Source organism: Anthonomus grandis, chromosome 1, assembly GCF_022605725.1.
Source record: "Anthonomus grandis grandis chromosome 1, icAntGran1.3, whole genome shotgun sequence".
In the NCBI taxonomy this organism is placed as follows: domain Eukaryota; kingdom Metazoa; phylum Arthropoda; class Insecta; order Coleoptera; family Curculionidae; genus Anthonomus; species Anthonomus grandis.
Genome location: NC_065546.1, coordinates 10208070 through 10225160, shown reverse-complemented (window position 1 = coordinate 10225160; position 17091 = coordinate 10208070). Strand labels below are relative to the sequence as shown.

The following is a 17091-nucleotide window of genomic DNA, read 5'->3' as shown; positions in this document are numbered from 1 at the left end:
TATTATGCCGTGTTAATATGTGTATTCATGTTGACGGAGGTCATTTGGAACAATTATTAAAAGTTTATAATAATTAAAATAACTTTAAATAAATTATTGTTTCTCATTAAATTAAAAAAAATCTTCCTACAAACTACGTTAAAAGTAACAACACAAAAAATTTTATTTCAATATTTTATTACTCCGGTACGGCATCAAAGACTAAAGCACAAAATATCTTGGTAAGGGTTAATTTTAGCGGGTTCTAACAAAAGCACCTTTTTTCCTCAAAAGCGAAATTGTTTCCTTTACAAAAAAAAACAAAAACCACACTTGCAAAAAAGTAACGGCCATTTTACACCATCAACAGTGCAGTATGGAGTGGCCTCTATCGGCCACAGTAAAAATATGGCCATTTTCGAGTTTCTCATACCAATTAAAAAATCGATTTCTATTTTTTAAATTTAACACCCTATAACTAAGAAATACCAACTTTGGACTAAGGTAAACTGATTTTCTACAGACCTTTTAAAGACCTTCTGTATATAGTTCATAAGATTAAATTCATAATTAAAGTGGTGCATGGACGTGCCCGCACTCTGTACGGAATCCTAGGTTGGAAAGCCTTTATATCGAAGAGGGTTTTCAGATCTATTGATTTTTATGAATGTAGATAGTTACTTTTTTCAGACAGAACCAATGGATTTCCATTAAGCTGACTGAGAGCCAATCAAGCCAACACCCAATAACCAAATTTAAAATTCAAATCTCGCAGAGGATGGTTAATTAACTGTAAGATACCCCAATTTTGCTTAGAATGCCACGCATACTCAAAGAACCTGAGTAACTCCAACCAACAAGGTAAACACCTCTTAACATGGCTGGTAAAACGAGAAAAACGATGACCGGTCTTGCGATCTAAATAAAGATAGGAATTCTGCAGTACAGCGATACTTTGCTGATATGATGTTTTGGTATTGGGTATTAAAACCGAAAAAAATAGTCTTTTTCGAAATATGCGGTCAAAATCCACCATCGTTGAAAATTTAGATATTTAAATAAAAAAATTTTACATATTTAATGTTGTTGACTGATTTTAACGTACAACATTTTTAGAAATAGATGACTCGAATTTTATATTGGCTTATATTAATAGACAGAAATATAATTATCTTTTTTGTTTTAATTATTTAATTAATTAAATTCCCAGGTAACGTGTTGATTAGCAAAAAAGAAGTGTTAGATAACTCAGACAAGAAGACTCAGAATAAAGAATTGACACAAACTTTAAAATACATTTTTCAAACAAAACTTCATCGATGTGGATGGATTTAACATCAAACATTTAAGTTTATAATAATAAAGGCAGTATTTTGAATGTGTTTTTGAATCAAAAGGCAGTTCATATATTGGAGTATGTCCTATTTATGACTACTATATGACAGTGGCGAAGCATGAACTTTTTTTTCGGGTAGACAAACAATAAAAATTGTTAATTAGAAAAAAATGTGTATTCAATATTATTCACTTTAATGAAATAGAAAATGAAAGCGCATGAAATATTAACTCAAAGAGAAAAATTATGTAGTGATATAAAAAAGAAAAAAATAATTGCTACTAGCATAAAAAGATAGATAGATAAAAATAAATACTACTTACAAAAAAACACAACATAACCATAACTTATAAATCCATTATTTTAAAATTAATTAAAGACAAATAAAAACACAACTAAAATACAATTGCCAATATAGAACAGTCGTTCATAAATAACCACTAAAAAAACCTTTTCTATACACCCAAAAATAAAAATACTAATTATTAAATTACTATAGCATGCGCCCGAACCAAATGCCAAATGCAGATTCATCAAAACAAAACAAAACTGAAGATGTATTGCGGCCGACCATACATCTATATAATAAAATAGCTGGTCGACTTCGATAGACAAAAGCTCGAATGTCTTTCCCGCGAGTAAATTTTGCATACGTAATAGGCTGAATGCTGATGCGGCCGGACCTCTGTCACCTGCTTGATGCGTATTTGGTTCGATTAGATGCTCCAAATTTCGGAAGACAAATATCAATGTGTCTTCCTGGGGCTCGTATACATTAATTGAGTGTCAGCCCTGCATTTTTATTTTAATTGGTGCGTCAGGCGGGGCGCGCCTTTGATATTATAGCCGTTTAGATACTATGTATATAATAATAGTAAGGAGAGCGACTACGTTCGGTGTTAATTTTTTTTTAATTTTAATTCAACAATGAAATAATTACGTGATAAATTAATGACAAATAACTGGATAATTTTGGGTAGACAGTGTCTATCTTGTCTACTCGTATGCTTCGCCACTGCTAAATGAGTGTTGGCACTTCGTTCTAACATTACTTGACTGATAGAAAGCACCTTGTTATTGTGAACAAACTAAAATAAGGATTGCATTCTGACTTGAAATTTTAACGTAAACACTTGGTTCGGAAGAGAGTAAAGAGTAATGTGTTTAAAAATAATAAACTTAAAAATCTAAAATATATATATATACTATTTCAAAGTACTTTTAATTGTACAATTAAATTATAGTTTTTCATCTATGAATTTTTTAATACATAAATAAGGATATACCTGGAATACATTTCTACTGAAAAAAATATAATCAAAAATTTAAGGCAAAACTGAACCATCCGTAAAATTCGAACAGATTTTTATCCGCCCCTCCGAAGAGTTGGAATTTATTGAAATAAAAGTTTTACCGTTGAATAATTAAAAAATCTTATTATTAATTATTCGACCCTCGTACTCATTAATTAACCATTTTCTAAAAGTAACGGAATAATTTTTTAACGATTTCTTTCGCCTGTTTTCGGGGTAATTTTTTTCGAGGTCGGACGGAGCTAATTAAAAATGTTTTATTTCGGGTGATTAAAATTAATTCGAGAAAAACTTTTTTCTCTATAGCTCGACACACACCTTGAACTTTCAACAAAGTTTTTTAAAAACTCTCAAAAAAATCCAATGATATTTGGACTTAAATTAAATACTGTTTAAGAGTATTATTTATGCATTTCAGTAAGTAAGCAGTAAAATATAGTTTATGTTTACCTAAATTCTTATTTTACTGCACTGCTATCCACAGTATTTTCTTGATGTAGCAAAACGAAATATGGCTTACCAGATACTTCTAAACTTTCATTATATCGACCCCAGAGTTCAGTTTTATGTAGAAAAATGTCATAGAATGGAAAATTATTACAGATAACTTAAAAAGCACGTACTACTGAAGTCGTCTATGCAGCAGCTAAGCTCTGGGTAAAAATAGAAAAAGATTGGGGACACATCTGCATCTATGCCACTGCACAATGAAATTTTTACTTTACTTTCGACTTTGCCAGGGTGTGCTTGAGAATAACTCATTTTTGGGTCCGCAATTTTTATTGTAAGTCGACTCTACATTTTACTAATTTAGAATGTAATTTGCAGTTCTTTTCCTTCTGAATATCGTGTTATTTAGGGACAGAAATCCAATATAAATCATCAATAAAATATTTGTATATGCTTCATTTTTAGGTTATCGTAATATGAAGGGTGGTAAAAAGACTACATGTTTTTAAGTTATGCATTGATGTTCATCAAAATGTAACCTTTAATCAAGTCCAGCAAATTAACGATCGTACAAAAAGGACTACCAAAAATCGTTTCCGCGTTTTCCATTAATGAGAGGATTACCAAAAACATTACTTTAATAAAAAATAAATCAGCTAGATCATTAACATAACTACATCTTCAAAAAACATAATTCCTTTAAAAGTTACTGTATCTATGCAGGAGTGCAGTAGAGAGCTATCTTGTGTGTAGTGAATAGTAAAATGTAGTGTAAGTATAAAATGTGGAAAATGTTCCCAACCTAAAAAGAAACACAAGAATATATATATATATACTACTACACCGCTTACGGACCATTTACTAAATTCGAAAAAATTGTTAAACCAATACAAAAAAGAGCGAAAAAATAATAAAATTATAAAGACTAACAAAATTACCGTAAATTACCATATATAATACAAAAAAGTGGACAGGTATGATAAATATAATACCTTAACAATATAACAAGTATTTCATTACAGTGGTCCCTCTTGTCTTTATAAAATTCATCCAAACTATAATATGTCTTATTCAATAAAAATGTCTTAACTAATTTACTAAAGCGCTTATCATCTAAACCGCTTTAGAATATAAGAATATCTACTAATATTCTTATATTCTATAAGACAAGTGGTTGTATATTTTGCTTCCTTCATAGATAATTGAATGTTTCGTAAGAGCACTCTTGGGGATGTAAAAATCCAAGTTATTAATGAATTGAATGATGTTATATGGACAGGGTGGGCCAATTTAGACGATTTCTTATCGGAAGTCCCTGTCAGAGATTAAAAAATGTTGACCCCTATTCTCAGGGCTCGAATTTTAAAAGAAGTTTATTTAAACAAATGAAATTTTGCTTTGGCAAACAGTTTGGCCGCTAGAGGACGGTTCTGAAATTAGGTCATTTTCGTTTTTCGCCTATGGCTGCCGTGGTTTTAAAGATAAATGATTTCTGTAAAGACTTTCTTGTAGCACTTTAAGTGCTTAAGTGCTATACAGAAAGTTTTATTTTTTGAAAAAAAAAACACAAGTGACCTGCAATTTTAACGCGTAAAAGGCATAGTAGGCGGGTTGTAACCTGCTATAAGTGATGATATTGACATTAACAAACTTGTTTTTATAATCTATATTTACCTTTGTATGAGACTCGGAGATCTCCGGCATCGAATTTTAAAAGGAATTTTCTGAAACAAATTAAATTTTGCTATGGCAAACAGTTTGGCCGCTAGGGGGCATTTGTGACTATTCAATTTGGTCATTTTCGCTTTTGGCCTATGGCTGCTGGGTTTTTAAAGTAAACGATTTTTATAATGACTTTCTTATAGCACTTTTTAGCGCTTAACATGCCTATGACATTTATATTTATACAAGGTGTTTTAATATTTAAAAAAAAAAAAATGAAACGCATATTAGTTTTTATTTTTTTGTAGCCTTTAGAATTTATTTTTCAAAAATATTATATAACACCATTAATCTAAATTCAATAGTTTACGATATATACAGGGTAATTCATTAAGAACGGACATTCTCTGAACTGGAGATACTACACACCAAATTATGGCGATTGAGCTTAACATGTCTTACACAAATGTTGCAGGTTTACGAGATACAGGGTATTTAAAGTTGGAATTTTAATTTGAAATTTCTTAATAATTTTGTGATTTTAAGCAGTATCGTTTTGAAAATTGGCGACTTTTTGTGTTTTGACATGAAAATTACGAATTTTGTAATGAATCACGCATTATTTATATAGTACGTTAGTTACACCCTGTTACTTAGGTAAATTACAACATATCTTTTTTGCCTAATCAGTTATGGCTAAAACGACTAGAAAATCTAAAAGACAGTTCAATTTTAAATAAAAAAGGTACTTTTGTTAATTTTACGTAACTCTATCAGTTTTTAAGTCATTTGCATTGTAAACATATGGCGTAAAAAATCTTAAGCCACCGTTCTTACATTGGCTTAATAGGAATTTATTCTTTTAAATTACTACTATACTGGGGAACAACAGTAAAGACAACCAATAACAATCAGTAACAATATTAATAGAAAACTTCAAAGTAAATGCTCAAAATACCTGCCTTTTACTTCAATACACTTTGTAAGGCGTCTCCTTAGAAAAAGATCTAAATATTAACATTTGTCGATTATTTTTGATAATATTAGCAGCTTCTTGAATTTTCTGTCGAAATTCTTTGATGAAATTAATTGTATCTTTGTAAACCATGTCGGTCATGTGTGACCATATTGAGAATTTACTTTAATGTAAATTTTACTTTTTTTTTTTTTACTTTTAATTTAACTTTTTTTAATTTTATTTTTACTTTAATGTAAATTCAATAAGTCCTAAATATAATAATTTAATTAAGGTATAATAGATACCGCGAATTAATCCAATTATAATTCATGCCAATGACGAATCCAGTTATGAAGAGATGGATAGTTATAAATAGATAAGCATTTTTGGACGTAAAAAAATTTGGGTGCAAAATTATGAATTTAAGTTAACTTCACTTATATTTGATTTCGATAACACCAAAAAATTCGATAAGACAATAAAACGCTTAACAATTTCATTGTTAAGCGTTTTATTAGTTCGTAATATTCCGCTTAACAATGAAATTGTTAAGCGGAATATTCTATTGCAGCACGGCCACGATATTATTTTATACCTGTAGTCTAGAGGGTTTAATTCTGGAATTCTAGGTGGCTAAACAAACTCACTGCCAAGCCCAATTCACTGGTGAGGAAAATGTACATTTAAGTATCGCCGAACTGGCAGAGAAAAATGTGGCGGTGCCCCGTCTTGTGTGGTACATTTTCTAATAGTGGGTTTAACTGTTGTTCAAGGAAGTTTAAATAGAGGGGCCAATTAGGTTAGGAGGAAGTTCAACAGGACCAATAAAAAAAAACAGATATCACACCATACCAAATATTTATCTTGAATTAATACTGAAAATGTCGTTCCTTTAGAGTATGTGTATTTTCGGAGTCTTATTAAATTAAGAACTTAAGAACTTAATTAAAAAGACCTCGTCTAGTGATTGTTTAGCTAGTATAAATTGAGCAAACTGTAGGCAAACTGGTAAATCTTGAGGTAGCAAATTTTGGACAGGATAGTGATATGGACGGAGATTATCTTTCTTTAAAATTCTCCAGATAGACGATTGGCTTATTCCTATTGCCGTACTTAACCCACGAGTCCTGAGATCTGGATTTTCCAAAATACGAGCTAAAACCTCTTTTTCATCATCGACGTTGATATTTTTTGGAAGACCAATTTAAGTGTAATTCTAAATACCTTTTGGCTGCACCAAGTCCACTAAAAGTTGGCTGAGCAAAAACGCAAATCATATTACGCAGTTCACTGTTGGAATGTTCATGATGACGTGGCATTTTCTTATTTTAGAATTTTTACTACAAATAATACACTTAGTTACAGTAAAATTGTCACATAATTTCTTTACACGAAAAACTAATAAGTGCTGACACAAGCCTACTTGAAAAAAAGTCAATGCAATAACGGTGGCTTAGGATTCTTTACGCTGAATGTTTTAAATGCAAATAACTTAATCATTGATAAAGTTACATGAAATAAACAAGAGTACCTTTTTTATTAAAAATTGAACTGCCTTTTAGATTTTTTAGTTATTTTAGCCATGACTGATTAGGCAAAAAAGATATGTTGTAATTTACCTAAGTACTCTGTAACTAAGGCCCTGTATAAATAATGATAAATTCACCACAAAATTCGTAATTTTCATGTCAAAACACATAAAGTCGCCAATTTTCAAGACGATGCTGCTTAAAATCACAAAATTATTGAGAAAATTCAAATTAAAATTCCAACTTTAAATCCCTGTATCTCGTAAATCTGCAACATTTGTATAAGACATGTTAAGCTTAATCGCCATACTTTAGTGTGTAATATCTCCAGTTCAGAGATTGCCCATTCTTAATGAATCACCCTGTATAAATAGATTTCTTAAATATCAAAAAATTATAATGCCATGCCATTTTTAACGTCTAAAAACGAAAGTATGCGGGTGTGAAACAATTGCGTAAAGAACTGAGTAAGCCGTTGCTTAACTACTTTGAGTGATAAACTTTGGGTTTCCTTTGTGTGATAATTAAAATCTATGAAAACTATGAAAAGTTTAATATAATTTAATGTTTTATTGAATGTAGTGAAAGCAAGAGAGGCTTGTAATCTATATCAACAACGGTATCCAGAACGGGTGCAGGTACATAGTACGGTGTTTCAGAGATTAAAAGGAAACCTTATTAATTTTGGTTCTTTTGCCAAACCGCAAATAAATCCTAATAATATTAATAATGACGACCAGGAACTATTAAATATTACAGTTCTGGGAGCAATTGAAAATAACCATAACCTATTCACCCGGAAATTGGAAAAGAAGAAAATAGACTTGTTCACATATTAAAGATAATTAAAACTTAAATTTTTAAAGAAACGTTTCCTTATATTTACTTTAATGTAAATTCAATAAGTCCTAAATATAATAATTTAATTAAGGTATAATAGATACCGCGAATTAATCCAAATATAATTCATGCCAATGACGAATCCAGTTCTGAAGAGATGGATAGTTATAAATAGATAAGCATTTTTAGACGTAAAAAAATTTGGGTGCAAAATTATGAATATGTAGTTAACTTCACTTATATTTGATTTCGATAAGACCATAAAATTCGATAAGACAAAAAAACGCTTTCTATTCTATTGCAGCACGTCCACGATATTATTTTATACCTGTGTTACAACAAACCACCTACTGATTTTTTGAATTTTTACTCATTTTAATTTTATTTTTTTGACAATTTTTGTAATAATTTAAAAAAAAAACTGTGTAAAAAATATGTGTCATCAAAATCTAACCATGAGTTTTGCGTGACATGATAAATATTTTTGTTGGTTATAAAATAATATATTTACTATATATATTAAGCCAGAGAAACAAAAATTATATGCACGCCAATGCCTTATAAAGAAAACGCCGCGTGCTAAACGTTATTTAGTTTTTATACTTGTCCAAGTAACTTCACCTAAATTATACCAAGATTTTTGCTAGAGGCGGATTACGTGTACGTAATATATTCGGTGTAAGGTAATATATTCGGACTGGATGCTTCATATATATTTACGATCGAACTGCACTTCAGGTAAGTTCGTTTGATCGTTAAATTTTTTCATGCTTTGTCCACATTTCCTCTTGCTAGTCTATAAACAAAATATAGATCAGTCATTTCAGCATTAGTAAAATTATCATTTATGAAATCACTGCTAGTTAACAACTCCAAAACTTACTGATATAATACTGTTAGCAAATAGTTGCAAAAGTCCTTAGCAAAGAGTTGAAGAGTTAATTTTTTTATTACTCAAGTGTTATTAGATGTTTATTTACACTAGTATGTTTTATAATAGACAAGATATGAAAAAAATATAAGAGACTGAAAAGTTATACTTTATACGAAGCTATAATTCAAATTAAATACAAGAAAATGGAGAAAGTAATTATAAATCTAAAACATGCAAAAAGTAATTTTTAAAAAAATTTAAAAGTTTTGAAATAGGTTGCTGCATAGTAAACAAAATTCCCAAAACTCCAAAGCATAAATAATACGCTTCATTAGAGGTTGCGCCAAATATGTGCCTTCATCGAGTTACCAACTTTTCGCAATTTACCCAAAACACCTCCTTTAAAAAACTTCTTATTTTTATCAAGAACTTTTCCCCGCCGCCGCTAAAGTAATCAGCAATCGTCCCCGTAGGGTGGTGGTGCTCGAAAAGTTTTTTGAAAAGTGGACATTTTTCTTTTAGTTTATGCCCTATTAATATTGTCTGTGTTTCAATTTAAACTTGGCACTTTTACCGACTGGGGAATATTAAATCGCGTTTCCAGAGATTTTATTAAAAGTTCCTCATTTCGCTCTTTGAATATTTTAAAAAATTACGCGAAAATGAATTTCGCAAAGTTTTTATAGGGTTATTATAGATCTGTGTCTACGGATTCTCTTAGGATCCTTTTTCGGCCCTTCTTTACGCGAAAGCAAAATAAAAGTTTCAGCATTTCTTTCTGTTTAAATGCGACTTTTGCAAATTATTAAGCTGCGCTGCTTCTGTATAAAATATAAAATTTCACTTAAGCGCTTGTTAATAAAATAAATAATTTTACTTAGAACACCTGTTTACTCTGTATTATTATTATCATGGTAGTATACCGGGTGGTGCGTCGCCGAGCGGAACATAGGAAAACCCATGTAAATTTTAAGGGGATCAATTATTGGCTTCCCTGTACATTTTATAGAAAAAATGTAAGATAACTTTTTGAAGAGACCAATCTGGCAAACCCTTGTGTAAAGTTTCAAAAAATTTTAATAAGCGAGAATTATTTAATCTTGAATTATTAAATTATATATTAAATGTAATTACAAAATTAGCAAATTTTCAGTTCAGGTGAAACCAAACGGGCACCAGTAAGTATAGTTTTGTCCTTCTGAATCCAACAAGACCATCCTCAAGGTCGTAGCTTCCATGATAGCCGAGATATGGCATTTTTGATGCCCATTTTTGGCCTCAAAAACGAGGTCGAAAAAATACTCGATTTCTTAGTTCTGCTCGGATTCCCTTATAACCCGATATTTTCGTGATCTACTTGATGAGAACAATCCGACGGTATAGTTAGTTCGAATTCGAAAAAAAAAATCTGATAAATTAAATAAAATGAAATGTATACCCGAAAAATGAAAAATTCCAAACTTTAAAGGTCAATATCTCGGCTTCTATGGGAGCTATCGAAAATTTCAACGGTTTTGTCTTAGTTTCGTCGTTCTGAATCCAACGAGACCATCCGCAAGCTCGTAGCTCTTCTAGTAGCTTAGAACTGGCATTTTTGATGCCCATTTTTGGCCTCAAAAACGGACGTCGAAAACGACTTTTTCAGGATTTTCAATGTGCTCTCATTCCCTTAGTTCTGCTCGGATCCTGTTATAACCCGGTGTTTTCGTAATCTAGGTGACCCAAATAAGACGCTGGTATACTTAGTTTGATTTCGAAAAAAATCAATTTTTAGTGAAAAAATTCGATACGGGGGGGTATACCCGAAAAATGAAAAATTCCAAACTTTAAAGGTCAATATCTCGGCTTCTATGGGAGCTATCGGGAAAATTTCAACGGTTTTGTCTTAGTTTCGTCGTTCTGAATCCAACGAGACCATCCGCAAGCTCGTAGTTCTTTTAGTAGCTGAGATATGGCATTTTTGATGCCCATTTTTGACCTCAAAAACGGACGTCGAAAACGACTTTTTCAGGATTTTCAAAGTGCTCTCATTCCCTTAGTTCTGCTCGGATCCTGTTATAACCCGGTGTTTTCGTAATCTAGGTGACCCAAATAAGACGCTGGTATACTTAGTTTGATTTCGAAAAAAATCAATTTTTGGTGAAAAAATTCGATACGGGGGGGTATATCCGAAAAATGAAAAATTCCAAACTTTGAAGGTCGATATCTCGGCTTCTATGGGAGCTATCGGGAAAATTCCAACGGTTTTGTCTTAGTTTCGTCGTTCTGAATCTAACGAGACCATCCGCAAGGTCGTAGCTCTTCTAATAGCTGAGATATGGCATTTTTGATGCCCATTTTTGGCCTCAAAAACGGACGTCGAAAACGACTTTTTCAGGATTTTCAAAGTGCTCTCATTCCCTTAGTTCTGCTCGGATCCTGTTATAACCCGGTGTTTTCGTAATCTAGGTGACCCAAATAAGACGCTGGTATACTTAATTTGATTTCGAAAAAAATCAATTTTTGGTGAAAAAATTCGATACGGGGGGGTATATCCGAAAAATGAAAAATTCCAAACTTTAAAGGTCGATATCTCGGCTTCTATGGGAGCTATCGGGAAAATTCCAACGGTTTTGTCTTAGTTTCGTCGTTTTAAATCCAACGAGACCATCCGCAAAGTCGTAACTTTTACGATAGCCGAGATATGGCATTTTTGATGCCCATTTTTGACCTCAAAAACGGACGTCGAAAACGACTTTTTCAGGATTTTCAAAGTGCTCTCATTCCCTTAGTTCTGCTCGGATCCTGTTATAACCCGGTGTTTTCGTAATCTAGGTGACCCAAATAAGACGCTGGTATACTTAATTTGATTTCGAAAAAAATCAATTTTTGGTGAAAAAATTCGATACCGGGGGGGAATTTCGAAAAATAAAAAATTCCAAACTTTGAAGGTCAATATCTCGGGTTCTATGGGAGCTATCGGGAAAATTCCAACGGTTTTGTCTTAGTTTCGTCGTTCTGAATCCAACGAGACCATCCGCAAGGTCGTAGCTCTTCTAATAGCTGAGATATGGCATTTTTGATGCCCATTTGTGGCCTCAAAAACGGACGTCGAAAACGACTTTTTCGGGATTTTCAAAGTGCTCTCATTCCCTTAGTTCTGCTCGGATCCTGTTATAACCCGGTGTTTTCGTAATCTAGGTGACCCAAACAAGACGCTGGTATACTTAGTTTAATTTCGAAAAAAATCAATTTTTGGTGAAAAAATTCGAAACGGGGGAGTATACCCGAAAAATGAAAAATTCCAAACTTTGAAGGTCGATATCTCGGCTTCTATGGGAGCTATCGGGAAAATTCCAACGGTTGTGTCTTAGTTTCGTCGTTCTGAATCTAACGAGACCATCCGCAAGGTCGTAGCTCTTCTAATAGCTGAGATATGGCATTTTTGATGCCCATTTTTGGCCTCAAAAACGGACGTCGAAAACGACTTTTTCAGGATTTTCAAAGTGCTCTCATTCCCTTAGTTCTGCTCGGATCCTGTTATAACCCGGTGTTTTCGTAATCTAGGTGACCCAAATAAGACGCTGGTATACTTAGTTTGATTTCGAAAAAAATCAATTTTTGGTGAAAAAATTCGATACGGGGGGGTATACCCGAAAAATGAAAAATTCCAAACTTTGAAGGTCAATATCTCGGGTTCTATGGGAGCTATCGGGAAAATTCCAACGGTTTTGTCTTAGTTTCGTCGTTCTGAATCCAACGAGACGATCCGCAAGGTCGTAGCTCTTCTAATAGCTGAGATATGGCATTTTTGATGCCCATTTTGGGCCTCAAAAACGGACGTCGAAAACGACTTTTTCAGGATTTTCAAAGTGCTCTCATTCCCTTAGTTCTGCTCGGATCCTGTTATAACCCGGTGTTTTCGTAATCTAGGTGACCCAAATAAGACGCTGGTATACTTAGTTTGATTTCGAAAAAAATCAATTTTTGGTGAAAAAATTCGATACGGGGGGGTATACCCGAAAAATGAAAAATTCCAAACTTTGAAGGTCAATATCTCGGGTTCTATGGGAGCTATCGGGAAAATTCCAACGGTTTTGTCTTAGTTTCGTCGTTCTGAATCCAACGAGACGATCCGCAAGGTCGTAGCTCTTCTAATAGCTGAGATATGGCATTTTTGATGCCCATTTTGGGCCTCAAAAACGGACGTCGAAAACGACTTTTTCAGGATTTTCAAAGTGCTCTCATTCCCTTAGTTCTGCTCGGATCCTGTTATAACCCGGTGTTTTCGTAATCTAGGTGACCCAAATAAGACGCTGGTATACTTAGTTTGATTTCGAAAAAAATCAATTTTTGGTGAAAAAATTCGATACGGGGGGGTATACCCGAAAAATGAAAAATTCCAAACTTTGAAGGTCAATATCTCGGGTTCTATGGGAGCTATCGGGAAAATTCCAACGGTTTTGTCTTAGTTTCGTCGTTCTGAATCCAACGAGACCATCCGCAAAGTCGTAACTTTTACGATAGCCGAGATATGGCATTTTTGATGCCCATTTTTGACCTCAAAAACGGACGTCGAAAACGACTTTTTCAGGATTTTCAAAGTGCTCTCATTCCCTTAGTTCTGCTCGGATCCTGTTATAATCCGGTGTTTTCGTAATCTAGGTGACCCAAATAAGACGCTGGTATACTTAGTTTGATTTCGAAAAAAATCAATTTTTGGTGAAAAAATTCGATACGGGGGGGTATACCCGAAAAATGAAAAATTCCAAACTTTGAAGGTCGATATCTCGGCTTCTATAGGAGCTATCGGGAAAATTTCAACGGTTGTGTCTTAGTTTCATCTTTCTGAATCTAACGAGACCATCCGCAAGGTCGTAGCTCTTCTAATAGCTGAGATATGGCATTTTTGATGCCCATTTTTGGCCTCAAAAACGGACGTCGAAAACGACTTTTTCAGGATTTTCAAAGTGCTCTCATTCCCTTAGTTCTGCTCGGATCCTGTTATAACCCGGTGTTTTCGTAATCTAGGTGACCCAAGCAAGACGCTGGTATACTTAGTTTAATTTCGAAACAAATCAATTTTTGGTGAAAAAATTCGATACGGGGGGGTATACCCGAAAAATGATAAATTCCAAACTTTAAGGGTCGATATCTCGGCTTCTATGGGAGCTATCGGGAAAATTTCAACGGTTTTGTCTTAGTTTCGTCGTTCTGAATCCAACGAGACCATCCGCAAAGTCGTAGCTTTTACGATAGCCGAGATATGGCATTTTTGATGCCCATTTTTGGTCTCAAAAACGAACGTCGAAAACGACTTTTTCAGGATTTTCAAAGTGCTCTCATTCCCTTAGTTCTGCTCGGATCCTGTTATAACCCGGTGTTTTCGTAATCTAGGTGACCCAAATAAGACGCTGGTATACTTAGTTTGATTTCGAAAAAAATCAATTTTTGGTGAAAAAATTCGATACGGGGGGGTATACCCGAAAAATGAAAAATTCCAAACTTTAAAGGTCGATATCTTGGCTTCTATGGGAGCTATCGGGAAAATCCCAACGGTTTTGTCTTAGTTTCGTCGTTCTGAATTCAACGAGACCATCCGCAAAGTCGTAGCTTTTACGATAGCCGAGATATGGCATTTTTGATGCCCATTTTTGGCCTCAAAAACGGACGTCGAAAACGACTTTTTCACGATTTTCAAAGTGCTCTCATTCTCTTAGTTCTGCTCGGATCCTATTATAACCCGGTGTTTTCGTAATCTAGGTGACCCAAATAAGACGCTGGTATACTTAGTTTGATTTCGAAAAAAATCAATTTTTGGTGAAAAAATTCGATACGGAGGGGTATACGCGAAAAATGAAAAATTCCAAACTTTGAAGGTCGATATCTCGGCTTCTATGGGAGCTGTCGGGAAAATTTCAACGGTTTTGTCTTAGTTTCGTCGTTCTGAATCCAACGAGACCATCCGCAAAGTCGTAGCTTTTACGATAGCCGAGATATGGCATTTTTGATGCTCATTTTTGGCCTCAAAAACGGACGTCGAAAACGACTTTTTCACGATTTTCAAAAGGCTCTCATTCTCTTAGTTCTGCTCGGATCCTGTTATAACCCGGTGTTTTCGTAATCTAGGTGACCCAAATAAGACGCTGGTATACTTAGTTTGATTTCGAAAAAAATCAATTTTTGGTGAAAAAATTCGATACGGGGGGGTATACCCGAAAAATGAAAAATTACAAACTTTAAAGGTCGATATCTTGGCTTCTATGGGAGCTATCGGGAAAATCCCAACGGTTTTGTCTTAGTTTCGTCGTTCTGAATTCAACGAGACCATCCGCAAAGTCGTAGCTTTTACGATAGCCGAGATATGGCATTTTTGATGCCCATTTTTGGCCTCAAAAACGGACGTCGAAAACGACTTTTTCACGATTTTCAAAGTGCTCTCATTCTCTTAGTTCTGCTCGGATCCTATTATAACCCGGTGTTTTCGTAATCTAGGTGACCCAAATAAGACGCTGGTATACTTAGTTTGATTTCGAAAAAAATCAATTTTTGGTGAAAAAATTCGATACGGAGGGGTATACGCGAAAAATGAAAAATTCCAAACTTTGAAGGTCGATATCTCGGCTTCTATGGGAGCTGTCGGGAAAGTTTTAACGGTTTTGTCTTAGTTTCGTCGTTCTGAATCCAACGAGACCATCCGCAAAGTCGTAGCTTTTACGATAGCCGAGATATGGCATTTTTGATGCCCATTTTTGGTCTCAAAAACGAACGTCGAAAACGACTTTTTCAGGATTTTCAAAGTGCTCTCATTCCCTTAGTTCTGCTCGGATCCTGTTATAACCCGGTGTTTTCGTAATCTAGGTGACCCAAATAAGACGCTGGTATACTTAGTTTGATTTCGAAAAAAATCAATTTTTGGTGAAAAAATTCGATACGGGGGGGTATACCCGAAAAATGATAAATTCCAAACTTTAAGGGTCGATATCTCGGCTTCTATGGGAGCTATCGGGAAAATTTCAACGGTTTTGTCTTAGTTTCGTCGTTCTGAATCCAACGAGACCATCCGCAAAGTCGTAGCTTTTACGATAGCCGAGATATGGCATTTTTGATGCCCATTTTTGGTCTCAAAAACGAACGTCGAAAACGACTTTTTCAGGATTTTCAAAGTGCTCTCATTCCCTTAGTTCTGCTCGGATCCTGTTATAACCCGGTGTTTTCGTAATCTAGGTGACCCAAATAAGACGCTGGTATACTTAGTTTGATTTCGAAAAAAATCAATTTTTGGTGAAAAAATTCGATACGGGGGGGTATACCCGAAAAATGAAAAATTCCAAACTTTAAAGGTCGATATCTTGGCTTCTATGGGAGCTATCGGGAAAATCCCAACGGTTTTGTCTTAGTTTCGTCGTTCTGAATTCAACGAGACCATCCGCAAAGTCGTAGCTTTTACGATAGCCGAGATATGGCATTTTTGATGCCCATTTTTGGCCTCAAAAACGGACGTCGAAAACGACTTTTTCACGATTTTCAAAGTGCTCTCATTCTCTTAGTTCTGCTCGGATCCTATTATAACCCGGTGTTTTCGTAATCTAGGTGACCCAAATAAGACGCTGGTATACTTAGTTTGATTTCGAAAAAAATCAATTTTTGGTGAAAAAATTCGATACGGAGGGGTATACGCGAAAAATGAAAAATTCCAAACTTTGAAGGTCGATATCTCGGCTTCTATGGGAGCTGTCGGGAAAGTTTTAACGGTTTTGTCTTAGTTTCGTCGTTCTGAATCCAACGAGACCATCCGCAAAGTCGTAGCTTTTACGATAGCCGAGATATGGCATTTTTGATGCTCATTTTTGGCCTCAAAAACGGACGTCGAAAACGACTTTTTCACGATTTTCAAAAGGCTCTCATTCTCTTAGTTCTGCTCGGATCCTGTTATAACCCGGTGTTTTCGTAATCTAGGTGACCCAAATAAGGCGCTGGTATACTTAGTTTGATTTCGAAAAAAATCAATTTTTGGTGAAAAAATTCGATACGGGGAGGTATACCCGAAAAATGAAAAATTCCAAACTTTGAAGGTCGATATCTCGGCTTCTATGGAAGCTATCGGGAAAATTTCAACGGTTTTGTCTTAGTTTTGTTGTTCTGAATCAAACGAGACCATCCGCAAGGTC

At 34.2% G+C, this 17091-nt stretch overlaps 1 protein-coding gene and 1 long non-coding RNA gene across 11 annotated transcripts in view; one reads left to right on the top strand and one right to left on the bottom strand.

The window, feature by feature from the left end:
- Positions 1 to 17091, bottom strand: part of LOC126744524 (tyrosine-protein phosphatase Lar) — a 1889525-nt gene that overhangs the window by 1125904 nt on the left and 746530 nt on the right. The window lies entirely within an intron of this gene.
- LOC126744647 (uncharacterized) lies at positions 12217 to 16800 on the top strand. 4 transcript variants are annotated; one of them, XR_007663263.1, is made up of 3 exons: positions 12217 to 13428; positions 13795 to 13951; positions 16148 to 16800. It is a non-coding gene; the product is annotated as an uncharacterized LOC126744647 (long non-coding RNA). The 4 variants fall into 4 exon arrangements; XR_007663265.1 differs by lacking the exon at positions 16148 to 16800 and adding an exon at positions 15782 to 15870; XR_007663264.1 differs by lacking the exon at positions 16148 to 16800 and adding an exon at positions 15050 to 15148.